A 12,635-nucleotide genomic window follows, 5' to 3' on the forward strand; every position below is an offset into this window, starting at 1 on the left:
ATATATATACACACCCATTACAGCTAAATTTTAAAACATATGCTAAAATTTCACTGCATTATTCCTTCTGTATTTTCATTGTGAGTTCAAAGATACAAAATGTTGAAAAATTTGCAATGCTAACAGCCTGTTTCATTAATTTTTCACTTCCTGTTAAAGACATTATAGCTATTAAGATAACCTGTGAAGTTATTTAAAATATAAATATGAATTAACAATATCATAGAAAAAAACTTTGAAGATACGTCTTCTTTGGTCTCACTGCCTGCTCTCCAGACCCAAGTAATCATACTTTCATCTTTCCTGACCTGCCATACCCTGTCTCTCATTGAAATTTGAATATGTTCCATCTTGATTGGCAACATTGAAACATTATCAAGCTCCTACATCTTCCTCAGTCGGTAACATTATCTCCTGTAACTTTGTTTGAAATTCTTCACTCTTCTTTGGGCTCCTACTTTTATTTCATAATATACATCTTTTTTTGACCATTGAAATTTTATTTTGTTTTCTTTCTGGTGGTTTAAAGCATCTATGTTATATCATGTTTTAAGTATCCATGTTTTCTTACCCTTTAGTACTTATTTTCTCTATGCTATCTTCACTGATTATTTCAGTTTTATATATCCTCTTACATACTTAGGAATTTTAGTTAGATTATACTATCTCTGAGGACTTTTTTGTAATTTATTTGCATAGAAATCTCAGTAATGAATGTAACTGTATTGTATACCTGGATTGTACCAATAAACTCAATAAAAAAACTAAAAAATTTTATAAACACATGGAAATTGAACAACACAATTCTGAATAACAAATGGGCCACAGAGGAAATTAAAGAAGTAATCACACAGCTCCTACAATTAAATGAAGACAGTACAACATAGCAGAATCTATGGAGTCTTAGGAGTGAAATTCATAGCAGTGAATACTAATATTAGAAAAACAGACCGAGCTCAATTTAAAAAACCTGAGGCTGAAAGTCCAACTTCTAGAAAAAGAAGAGTGGGACAAACCCAAAGCTCATACAAAGAAGGAAATTATGAAGATCAAAGCAGAAATCAATGCAATAAATACTAAGAGAGTCACACAAACACACACACACACACACACACACACACAAAATGAAGCCAAGAGTTGGTTCTTCAAAAGAATAAACAAAATTTTCAAACTCTTTGCCAACCTTATCAAAAAAGGAAAGAAAAGGCCCAAATCCATGCAACTAGGAATGAAAAAGGTGAAATTATAACAGACCCAGCAGATATCCGAAGGATCATCAATACCTTCTTCGAGAACCTATATGCCAATAAGATGGAAAATACAGAAGAAATGGACAGATGTTTAGATATGTATGAACTGCCAAAGTTGATAAAATAGGACCTAAAAATTCTAAGTGACCCAATATAAATCAATGTAATTGAAAATGTAAGTAAAAACTTACCAACTAAGAAAAGCCCAGATCCTGATGGCTTCACTGCTGAATTCTATGAGACATTTAGAGATGAACTACTGCCATTACCATTTAAACTCTTCAGTGAAATTGAAAGTGAAGCAATACTCCAGAATTCATTCGTAGAAGCAAGCATCACCTTGATCCCCAAATAAAGACCCAATTTAAAAAGAGAACTGTAAGCCATTCTCACTAATGAACATGTTTGCTAAAATCCTTAATAAGATACTGACAGGTAGAATGCAGAAGATCATCAATAACAACATACAGCCTGACTGAGTGGGGTTCATCTCAGGGATGCAGGGGTGGTTCAACATATGCAAATGAACAAATGTAATGTACTATATTAATAGAGCCAAAGATAAAAATTATGATCTCAATAGATGCAGAAAAAGCAGTTGATAAAATCCAACCACCTATTCATGATATAAAAGAAACTACAGAAAATTGTAATAAATGGTCTCTATCTGATAAAAGCCATCTATGAAAAAGCAACAGCCAATATCATACTAAATGGTCAAAAACTGAAATCCTTCATGCTAAAATCAGGAATAAGACAAGATGTCCACTATCACTACTCCTGTTCAATATAGTTTTGGAAACATTAGCCACTGCAATTACACAAGAGAAAGAAAAGGAAAAAAGACAGGAAAAGAAAAAGTTAAATTATCATTATTTGTAAATGACATGATGCTCTATATAGAAGACTGCAAGAACTCCACCAAAAGTCTCACCCCAGAAAAAATGGCTGCTATCAAGAAATTAGCTAATAACGAATGCTGGCAGGGTTGTGAGGGGAAAGGAACAGTTCTCCATTGTTGGTGGGAGTGCAGACTGGTGCAACCACTGAGGAAATGGAGATGCTTCAAAAAACTAGGATTAGAAGTCCCATTTGACCCAGCTATCCCCCTGCTAGGTATTTTCCCAAAAGAATTATAAGAATCCTACCACAGTGATGCATGTGTACCCATGTTTATAGCAGCATAGTTTGTAATAGCTTAAAATTGGAAACAGCCCAATTGCCCATTGACTGGAGACTGCATAAAAAGATTTGTTTTTTTTATAAAATGGAGTACTGCTCAGCCATAAAGGTTGAGAAACTAGAGACATGTATTGCTAAATAGATGTACATTGAGGCCATACCCTTAAGTGAAATAAATAGGACACATGTGTAAATACTTAATAGTTTCTCTGATATGAAAAACTGAAAGAGTAAATAATGACCAAAATGCATAACTGATAATGTGAAATAGGAAGAAATGCCCTAGAGGGGAAGGGGAAACAGGATGGGTAGGGAAAGGAAAGAAGGGAAAGGAAGAAATATGAGAAAAGGAAAAATGGAAATAAAGTCTTTGTAAATAGGGCAATGTGTAGGGGTTGAAGGGAGAGCAGGGAAATAGAAAAAAAATGAAAACCAAGTCATGTAAAGGTACAAGATCCCAGTGATGAATGTAACTGTATTGTATACCTAAAAATGCACCAATAAACTTAATGGAAATAAAATTAAATATGACTAAAAGAAATATGGGCTCTATGTGCAGGTACAAATTAACATTATTTATGTATGATTATTTTATTATACATATAAAATAGCTATATAAAATAATTTTATTTTGTAGTACTGGAAATGAAACTCAGAGGCACTCAATCATTGAACCTCAGGCTAGGCTATCCCATTGCTGTTGTTGTTTTACATTTTGAGACAGGGTCTCATTAAATTATCCAGGCTGGACTCTAATTTCTGTTCCTCCTGCTTCAATCTTCTGAGTAGGATAAATTACAGGTATGTAGCACCATGACAGCAACATTGTTTTGAAACACCTACTTTTATTTTCCAAACATGTGATTTGATGTGTAACAAAATTAAATAACGAAGTACTTAGAATTAATTCTCTCTGAAAAAGCAGACCATCTTCTCAGAAATACGTTTCTTGAATTCTTATGCTTCAACCACAATGCTGTTTGATATAGAATTTTGAATTAACAAGATACCTTTATGGAAAAACATATACATGAAATAAAGTGAAATAGGAAGCTGATTTTTTCAAGAGATAAATAAACAGCCATGCTTTCATTAGAATGTATTGTTTCTTTGTATAAAATACTTGGTGGAAAATATCACAATGATTTTGTGATGTTAGAAGCAAAATCTAATTTTATGCATTTTACGTATATATAGAAATTTTAGAGTGTAACTATCTGATTCTTGAGAACTGTAAATCAATTAGTTTATAGATCTTTGTGACAATATTGGTTAGATTACAGAGGATATATGGAATTGCTTATTACATTTCAGTTCAAATGTCATGAGATGGAAATGGTACTGGGAAATAATATTTAAAAGATACATGCCTTGAAAATGTAATACTTAATGAAATTACATATACTGGTCACATAAAAGAGTTAATAATTACTGAAGTGAATACTAATTAGAATAATGTCTACCTTAGTCACTGAAGATTCTAAGCCAAAAACAATATTTGGAAGAATACACAAATAATACTTTTATTTCATTTCAAACTTCGATTAGTAAGAAAAATATGTTCAACTATCAGGCAAATATGATTTATACATTAAAGTACAGCATTTATCCTCTAATATATTCTACTTTTGAACTAGAAATCATCAAAAATATTAGGCGTAGAGTTTCTCACTCTCACCTGGAGTGAGAAAATATTTGGTCTAAGAATCAGTCTAAGATTCACTGTTAGAATCTGTAAGGAAAAGAATGAATTTTCTAAGATTCACTGTTAGAATCTGTAAGGAAAATAATGAATTTTCTCTTAACAGCTTCCCCATTTATAAAATTTTTGGATGTTTTGTAAACTTTCCTCAAACTTGGACTTTAGTTGTGTTTGACACAAAACAATTTTTCTTTCAACATTTTCTTCATTTTTCCAGCCTTTTACTGGATCTTAGATGTTAATGTCAATGAGCTTTTAAATGTTATGAAAATAAGGTTTCCTAGAGGTGCAGATTCTGTTTAATCAAGCACAGCCTGAAAACGGAGATTGTATTCACGTCATTTATCCTCTACCTTCTGAATATGTGACTTGGACAAGCAAGTGCTTCTCTGAACTTCATTTGCATCATTAGCATTTTTTTGGAGATGAAACATTTTAAAAATACATATAGGAGAAATATAGTTGATATGTGAAAATTTCATAGCCTTGTGTACATCCAAATCCTCAATTAATATTCTCTGCTTTTATTATTTTTGGAACACGATAATAATGGGATTTACTTGTGATCCTTTATTTGACTGCAGTGGACATTGTTTTGCTTTGAGGGGTGATTCAGAAATCCAAAATTACTGAAAGGAGGGAGGCCTTAAAATATGGCCTAGGAATAATAGGAAGCAAGCTTTAAATTTAGAAGTGTGTTCTTTATTAGTCAGTACTTAGGAGACACATCTCAGGAGCGGGCCCTGGGACACCTGAACTTGCGATACTGGGGCATATGTCTGAGACTAACTTAGGGAGAATTGATAAATTCAAGGATGACTAAATTATATAAAATTACAGTATTTTAAAAGTATAAAATTATAGTTATTTTTAGTTACCACCTATATTTAATATTACCACTTCACGAAAGCTGGCAAATGGAGTTCAGCATTAACCTTTTTTATTTTCCTCCCTTTGTTTTCTAATTTTAGATCTTTCTAAACGTATAACAATAGAGCATCTCAAAAGGTATCCGCTTTTGTCATTATCATCAAATTTTCCTGTAGTCTTTATGTATTCAGATCATTTCTATATTAGCATATGTAATACATAATACGTCCGCTCCTTGTGTGGAGTTGGTACACATACATGATACAGGTTCATGCCTTTTCTCATCCCCTCCCCCCTCCTTCCCGCTCTATAGTTTGAAAACATGGAGTGGTATAAGTGAAAATATGTTAAAATAATTCTTCACGTTATTGAGTGCAATAAAAGATACTCTGGTATTCTTTTAATATGGTTACACAGAAATGATAACAGCAGCATTTGACCCCTAATGTAATACCGTTTGCTACCTGACAAAAGACATAAGTTTTCAAGAAAAGTGATTTCAGCTTGTGCTGTATCACCATAATTGGAAAAAAGCAACACTTAACGTGGAATTGTCACAAGTGATGAATTATAGGGTTGTAGATGAAAAGATCACAGGAAATTATCTCCTGTGAAATATTACCTTCCATCAGGTTGGAGAAGTTGAAGGAGTAAAACTAAGATTAATTTTTGGTAATTTTGATTCAAAATGTTATATACTTTCAACCTTAAAATCCTCAAGTAAAGTTAGAGATTACAGATAATTTCATTTAACCAAGCACAGTGCATTATGATGATAGTAAAAATGTGGATACCTAAAACAAATTGTTTTGATCTATACTACATAATAATTGCTAGCATTTTTATAATCATCCTACATGAGTACATGTCTCTCCAAGACTAAAATTGATCAAAAACAGTAAATATTTCAAATTAAATTTAATATATGAAGCTTTATTTTAGTAAATTATCTTTACAAAGTAATTTAAATTTCACAGACAAATTCAGCAGGAAATATAATAGTCACATTTTAAAATATGACAGTTAATATAATTTTTTGCAGTTTTAATATATTATTGAGTACTGGCTAATGATATTTATTTCTATTTTAAATGTTAAGTAACAACAATTTCTTTAATGGAAAAGCACGTTTATCTTGAATCTGTCAGAGAGCATTATGCGTGTGTTTGTGTGTATTTGTGTGTGTTGTGTGAGTTCATGCTCAGTTACTGCATCAAAGTAAAAATGGTGTTGCTCTTCTGTGTAGTGAGTTGCTAAATTTACACCAATGTAAGGAGAAATAATTCTTATAATACTACATTTTTGAAGTCTTCTTTTGAGAATATAAAAAGGTACTAAAACTGATTAATATATTTTAAGGTCAGACAGCAAGTGTGGTGCAAAAGATGTTATATTCAACTTATTAGAGACTGTAGTCACGTAATGATTACTGCAAAATTTTTCAGGTTGATGTCACTAACTTGATCTAAGAATTTTTTAAATTTTACACTGTAAATTCCTGCAAAATAAATATGTGATTGTATATATTCAGATATATTGCTATTTTGTATAATCTTTATCAAATGTTCTCGTTTCATTGCATTGCAGTTGAAGACTGCCTAGACGCTGGATCTTTAATATCCTTGCTTTGTTTTTCATTGTGGAGTAGGTTTTACAGATTCATGAAAATTCTGTGCATGTTCTTTGTAGGATTCTTCAACTTTCATTCTGTCAGAAAACATAAGTTTGTTGTAGCTATCTCCTGTATTCCTAATAATACTTGTCTTCACATATCAAACAATTTAATTAAAATATTCTCTATGAATTGTAAAATATTTCTGATATTTTGGACAAATTTTGCTTCATCTAATTTAAAAGACAACATATCTAGATGGTAGTATAAATTTACTGATGAAATATTTTACTATTTTATATGTTTATTTTTACATTTAATTAGTATATGTCAGCATTACATAATGTTCAGATTACGTGAGTGGAGTTAGCACCATACATAATATCTCTAAATTCCTTTCTTCATCCCCTTCCCTGCCCTCCCTTCCAGCTCTCTCCATCTCGAGCTCTCTCCCATTTGAGAAAGATCTATCTCCCTGCTTTCTATTATCTATCTTTTATTTTGCTCTTTATTTATAACTTGGGATTCAGATATAAGAGAAACCATATGACATTTAAATCTGTGTGTCTGATTTATTTCACTGTGCGTTATGGTCTCTGATGCATCCATTTTCCCAAAGACTCAAGATTGTCTTTATTTATGGCAAAGAACTTGGTTTCTTAGGTTTCTTTTTTCTCATTGAGTTTGTAGGTACTTTTTAAGTATACGGTACGTTTATCATACAGATCTAGTACCTTTATATGACAGATCTTGCTTCTCATTTTTTCCCTATACCTCTGCCCTCTTTTCATCCCCTCCATCCTCCCCTATTTACAAAGACTTGGCTTCCATTTTTTCATTTCTTCATATTTTTCTTTTTCCTTATTTACTTTCCCCTTTCCCACTTTCCCTAAACCTTTAGCCCTTTTCTCCCTATTTCTCATTGTCAATTATACAATTTGGTTTCTCTGTGTGACTTATTTATTTCACTTAAGAGTATGACCTCAATATGCAACCATTTTCCTATGAATGACTCTAGTTTCTGATTCTTTATGGCTGAGTACTACTCCATTTTATAGAAAAGCCACATCTTTATCCATTCCCCAACTGATGGGCAATTGGGCTCTTTCCAAGTTTTAGCTATTACACACTGTGTCACTATAAACATGTGTGCACATAAATCACTGTGGTATGATTTTTTAAAATTCTTTTGGAGAGATATCCAGCAGAGGGATAGCTAGCTAGGTCAATGGAACCTCTCATCCTAGTTCTTTGAGGTATCTCCATATTGATTTCCACAGTGGTTGCACCAGTCTGCACTCTGACCAACAATGAAGAAGGGTTCCTTCTCATTACAAAACCGCCAACAGTTGTTATTGGTTGATTTCTTGATAGAAGCCATTCTTTGTGAGGTGAGGTGGAATCTCAGTGTTGTTTTCATATGCATGTCTTGAATGACCAGTGATGTGGAACATTTTTTCATATATTTATTTTCTGCTTTTCTTTATCTGAGAATTGTCTCTTCATTTCAGAGGCCCATTTTTTAATCGGGTCTTTATATTTAGGTGGCATGATTTTTTTTTTTGACCTTTTATCCAGCCAATCAGCTGAACGTGTCAATTAAGTCTAGAAGTCTTTTGGCAGTGGTTTTTGGGTCTTCAGTGTAGAGCATCATATCATCAGCAAATAATGACAGTTTAACTTCTTCCTTTCCTATCTTTATTGCTTTAATTTCTTTCTCTTGTCTAATTGCTGTGGCTAATGTTTCCAGAATTGTATTAAACAGGAGTGGTGATAGTGAGTTGTTTCTTAGTTTTGAATAAATATTTCATGTTGGTATATTTGATGCCCTTTGAATGTTGTTATACAATCTTTCTGATTCAATATTTTATATCCTTTAATATTCTATATTTCTTTTTTTACTATATCCTACATTGTGTGTCTTTAATAGTTCAGTCTATTCCTACTCTTCCTGTACCTCCCCTTTTTATTCAGATACCTGCAGGAACTGTAGTGTTGCTAACAACAGTTTCAGTTCTGTTGACTGCTGCCACAACACTCATTTAGCATTCTGCCTTCTTCTAATCATGATAGCCCCTTATACTCTGTGAAAAGAAAAAGGTGGACATAGTCAGCAATGTGCCACAGTTGTCACTGTTTTATATAATATGTAGAAGTTCAGACAAAGGCTCTTTTAATTCCTTATTGTTGTAGTTTATATCAACCAGGTATCCTAGGTGGGGAATGTGAAAGACTTAGAGCTCATGTAAAGCTGCTTTTTAAAAATTAAGATTACCATATGAAGTCTGATTTGCAGTGCTTAAATATCTATGTTTTGGGGTACATTTTTCAATGAAATCATCAATTCTTTATATATTTTGCCAAATATTGCAATTGTCCAAAATTTTTAAAAAATGGCAAAAATAATTTCAAAATAATACTTCCAAGTATATAGCAATGTTGAATAAACACTGAAAATTTACTAAATATCATTAGTTGTTAGTAAATTGCAATCAAAACTAAACTGTACATATTTTCTTTAAAATTAGTAAAGAACATTTCTAATATTTTAATGATTGATTGCATTTAATCATTTTTTAGAGCGATAGGTCTTATTGAATTTTTACTGAATATCAGTGCACTTCACTGTTGAAAAGCTGTTTTTTGTTTTAATTTTGCTAATCGATGATAACTTTTTTCTTATTTCCTTTTATGTATTACTGGAGACCTCTGTAGTAGGTTCCAGTCTTCTGCCTAGTGTAGAGAATTAAAGAAACAGAGAAATGGGGAGCCAGGATGGCCAGTGCTGAGCAATCAGCAAAGGCACTGGCCAGTCCAAGCCCTGCTATTTATTGATGATATCATGATCAGATTGGGGTAAAGTTGCTACTTGAGAGAACATGTAGCTACTGTGGACATGTTACCAAAAATAAATAATATTTAGTCCTGGGAATGGAATTTAGGTATGAGTTACTTCGGCCTCAGATACTCTATTATCTCATATTGCACCCCACAGCTTCACAGGCCATTTCTCTCTTCTGTGGCCATTAGTTGGAAGGTCATGCTAACATGTGTGCTACCATAGTGCTTATGAGGTTCTTCTATGAATCACATAAGCATCAGTTAGACTCACTTCTTAAAATGATCCAATTGAGGTGTAACTCTTTACAACTTGCATTACATACAGCATGCTTTGGGCATAACCAAGGCAGTTCTCTACATTTTATAATTTCTTAGTAATATTTAAGAAATCTAAAATTGGACATCTGTAGATACCTTTGCCTTTGAAAAAAATTCCACAGTAATATCTTAAAATATTAATAGTATCAACTTGGAAAAGCAGTGTGCCTCAGAATTGGTCCAAAGGAGAGTGGTAGCAGGTGAGATCAAAGAGGAAAACAATGAGAAGTAGTCAGAATTTATAATTCTGATGAGCACAGGTGGACAGTTTAAGAAAATGACAGGAAATGAAAACATCCCTACATTCTCTGTAAATGTAGCTGTGGTGGTTCTAACTGTTCTCTTGTGCTCAGGCTCAGCAGAAACAATTCTCCATCTTCTGATGGAGGGGGTTCACTCAGTCGGCTTTTGCCTTCCTAACATCACTGCCAACTTGCTGTCACTCTCCCAGAGATTTTGAATTAGCATCCATGACCTTTAAGAGTCTGATTTCCCCAAGGTGTTTGAACACAACTAGCTGGCCCTTGTAGACTGAAAGCCATATGGTATAAATTGCTCCTATTTTTCTACTGTTCCTAAATGTATCCACCTGACTGATTTACTATGTTGACCAGATGCTCAACTTGAATGTTAGTATGTTCCATAAAAGTTAAAACAAAAGCAATTAAAAAACATTTCAAAATTATGGATACCTTCATCCTACAAGATGTTAAAGAGAGAAAAGGAAGAGGCCTCCCGTGATCAGCTTATAGTATTATATGAACATGTTCATTGCAGATAAATATTAAAATAAATTTAAGGCTATCATAATATAAGTCTAGATTTATAATTATTGAAATTAAAATTTAAAACTATGCAGTGTAAAAATGCAGTGAAATATCACAGCAAGGAAAAGAACATACATGTTAAAGAAAAAGTATGAATTTATTTTAAAATATCACACCCAAACCATCCTAGACTTTAAGGATATTTAGAAAAGATGCCCCACCGAACTACAATCTATTAGAAGAACTATGTAAACTGTTGCTGGAGATATAGTTTCAGTGGGGAATACAGTAGGAGAGGAAGAGAGGACCTACATATAGAGGTAAAATTAATTTAAGACAGTAAAAGCAAAGAGAAAATTCTGAAAGGAATCTGAAAGTAGCATGTGTGTGAGGGTATTGTGCTCCTCAATCGAAATTTTAGAGATGCCATATTATTTCCAGTAGGTGTGTCACTCTTTCAACAATTTACCCAATGGCTTAATGTAATGAAATCACCAGTTTTCTCCTGAGGAAATTTTAGATTGATTCAAAGCTCAGTTGTTCAATTAGAAAGCAGTACGTCTGCAAGATTCCTTAATGTCTATTTTAGTTAATTAGTTGCAAAAAAAAAACCCTGTGCCAAACAAGGAATATGAATTTTTCAAGATTGAATTTTATTTTGTCTCTAGGTAGAAATAGTGAACCAGTCTTTTGGGAGGCACCAATTCAGATGGCAGCCAACATTCATGGTCTTTATTACATGGACATGTGATTTATTGGATAATATTTCATGTATATCACTGCAAGAGAAGCAACTTTTAATGTACATTTTTTCTTTGAATCATGCATAACAAAATTTGAAAAATAAAATATACAATATATCTGAGAGGGTTAATTTGCTTCAAGTTGGATTTTAATGATTCCAGTGCACATTATGGGTGACCTACTGAATGCAGTGCATGCTGCTGATAGTTGGCTTATTTGATTCTGTTCTAGGATCATGGAATTTGTGCCTAAGAATGTGACTTATAAAATTTTTTAGCAGTATATAATATGTATGTAAAATACCTATAGGTTTTGTTTTAAATCAAGAAAGTATTTTTTTTCCTGAGGTTTATATAACTTCGTTAAGCTCAATTTCCACCGTTAGATAAAAGTACTATACTGCATATTTAAATTAAGTGATGTATACAAGGGCAACTAGTTAATAGTTAAGGTTAGTGACAAGCAGATTTTGATTTATGCCTCTAGATGCTGTATCATCCTTTGTACTCACAACCTCTGTACCTGTCGTATTGTGGCCATTGACTCCTATTTCTGTGGCTTCACAAATTTAGATTAGATTAGATTAGGATGAGAATAGCACTATATAATTTTTTTCCTTATCTGTTTCATGGGGATTTTTTGATTTTCATTTTCTGTGTTGACCAAATGATAATTATATATAAAAATATACTTTGGGGGGGGAAATCTTAGCTTAACAGTGTTAAATATAAAGTACAAAAGAACTCATATACATGTATATACAAAAGTGATGTAAAATATGCGTATGTTGACGTATATTTATTTAAAAGATATCTTAAAAAATTAGTGGTTGTAATGGTTTTACATATACTTGAAGTTACAAATAGACATTTAAAAATCTAGTTCAAATTATACTTTTTTTTCTGATCAAGGCGACGTTTATTGCAGGCAAGCATCAGACTTTTAAAGCAAAAAACCAAATTATACTTTAGAAATGACTGCAATGCATTAGTAACATTTTAAAATCAAATTACAGTTTACATATAACTACATATTATAAAATTTTTGTTATCAACAATTTATATCAAAGATTGAATCAAGTTATGTATCTGACTAAGAAGTATAACAAATTTTATATGTTCTGTTGTGGGAAGAGAGGCATTTTTCACATGAATTTACTACGCAACACCAAATGGGCAGATGGTTCACGCAATCCATTTGTTGATGGGCTTCTAGTCCCATCTAGCATTGAAAGGAAACCAGAAGACAAATTAGGCAGCAGTTTTTACCCAAGACAATTTCACATACATACACCTGAGAATAAAGATCTGGAAAATGATTTCCAACTGAAAAAAAAAAAAAAAAAAAAA

At 32.4% G+C, this 12,635-nt stretch overlaps 1 protein-coding gene across 3 annotated transcripts in view; it reads left to right on the top strand.

Moving 5' to 3' along the window:
• The window catches only part of Robo2 (roundabout guidance receptor 2), a 1,584,609-nt gene that overhangs the window by 74,280 nt on the left and 1,497,694 nt on the right, over positions 1 to 12,635 (top strand). The window lies entirely within an intron of this gene.

The sequence above is a fragment of the Fukomys damarensis genome, unplaced genomic scaffold, assembly GCF_012274545.1.
Source record: "Fukomys damarensis isolate Sample0158 unplaced genomic scaffold, DMR_v1.0_HiC HiC_scaffold_24, whole genome shotgun sequence".
NCBI classification, from domain to species: Eukaryota; Metazoa; Chordata; class Mammalia; order Rodentia; family Bathyergidae; genus Fukomys; species Fukomys damarensis.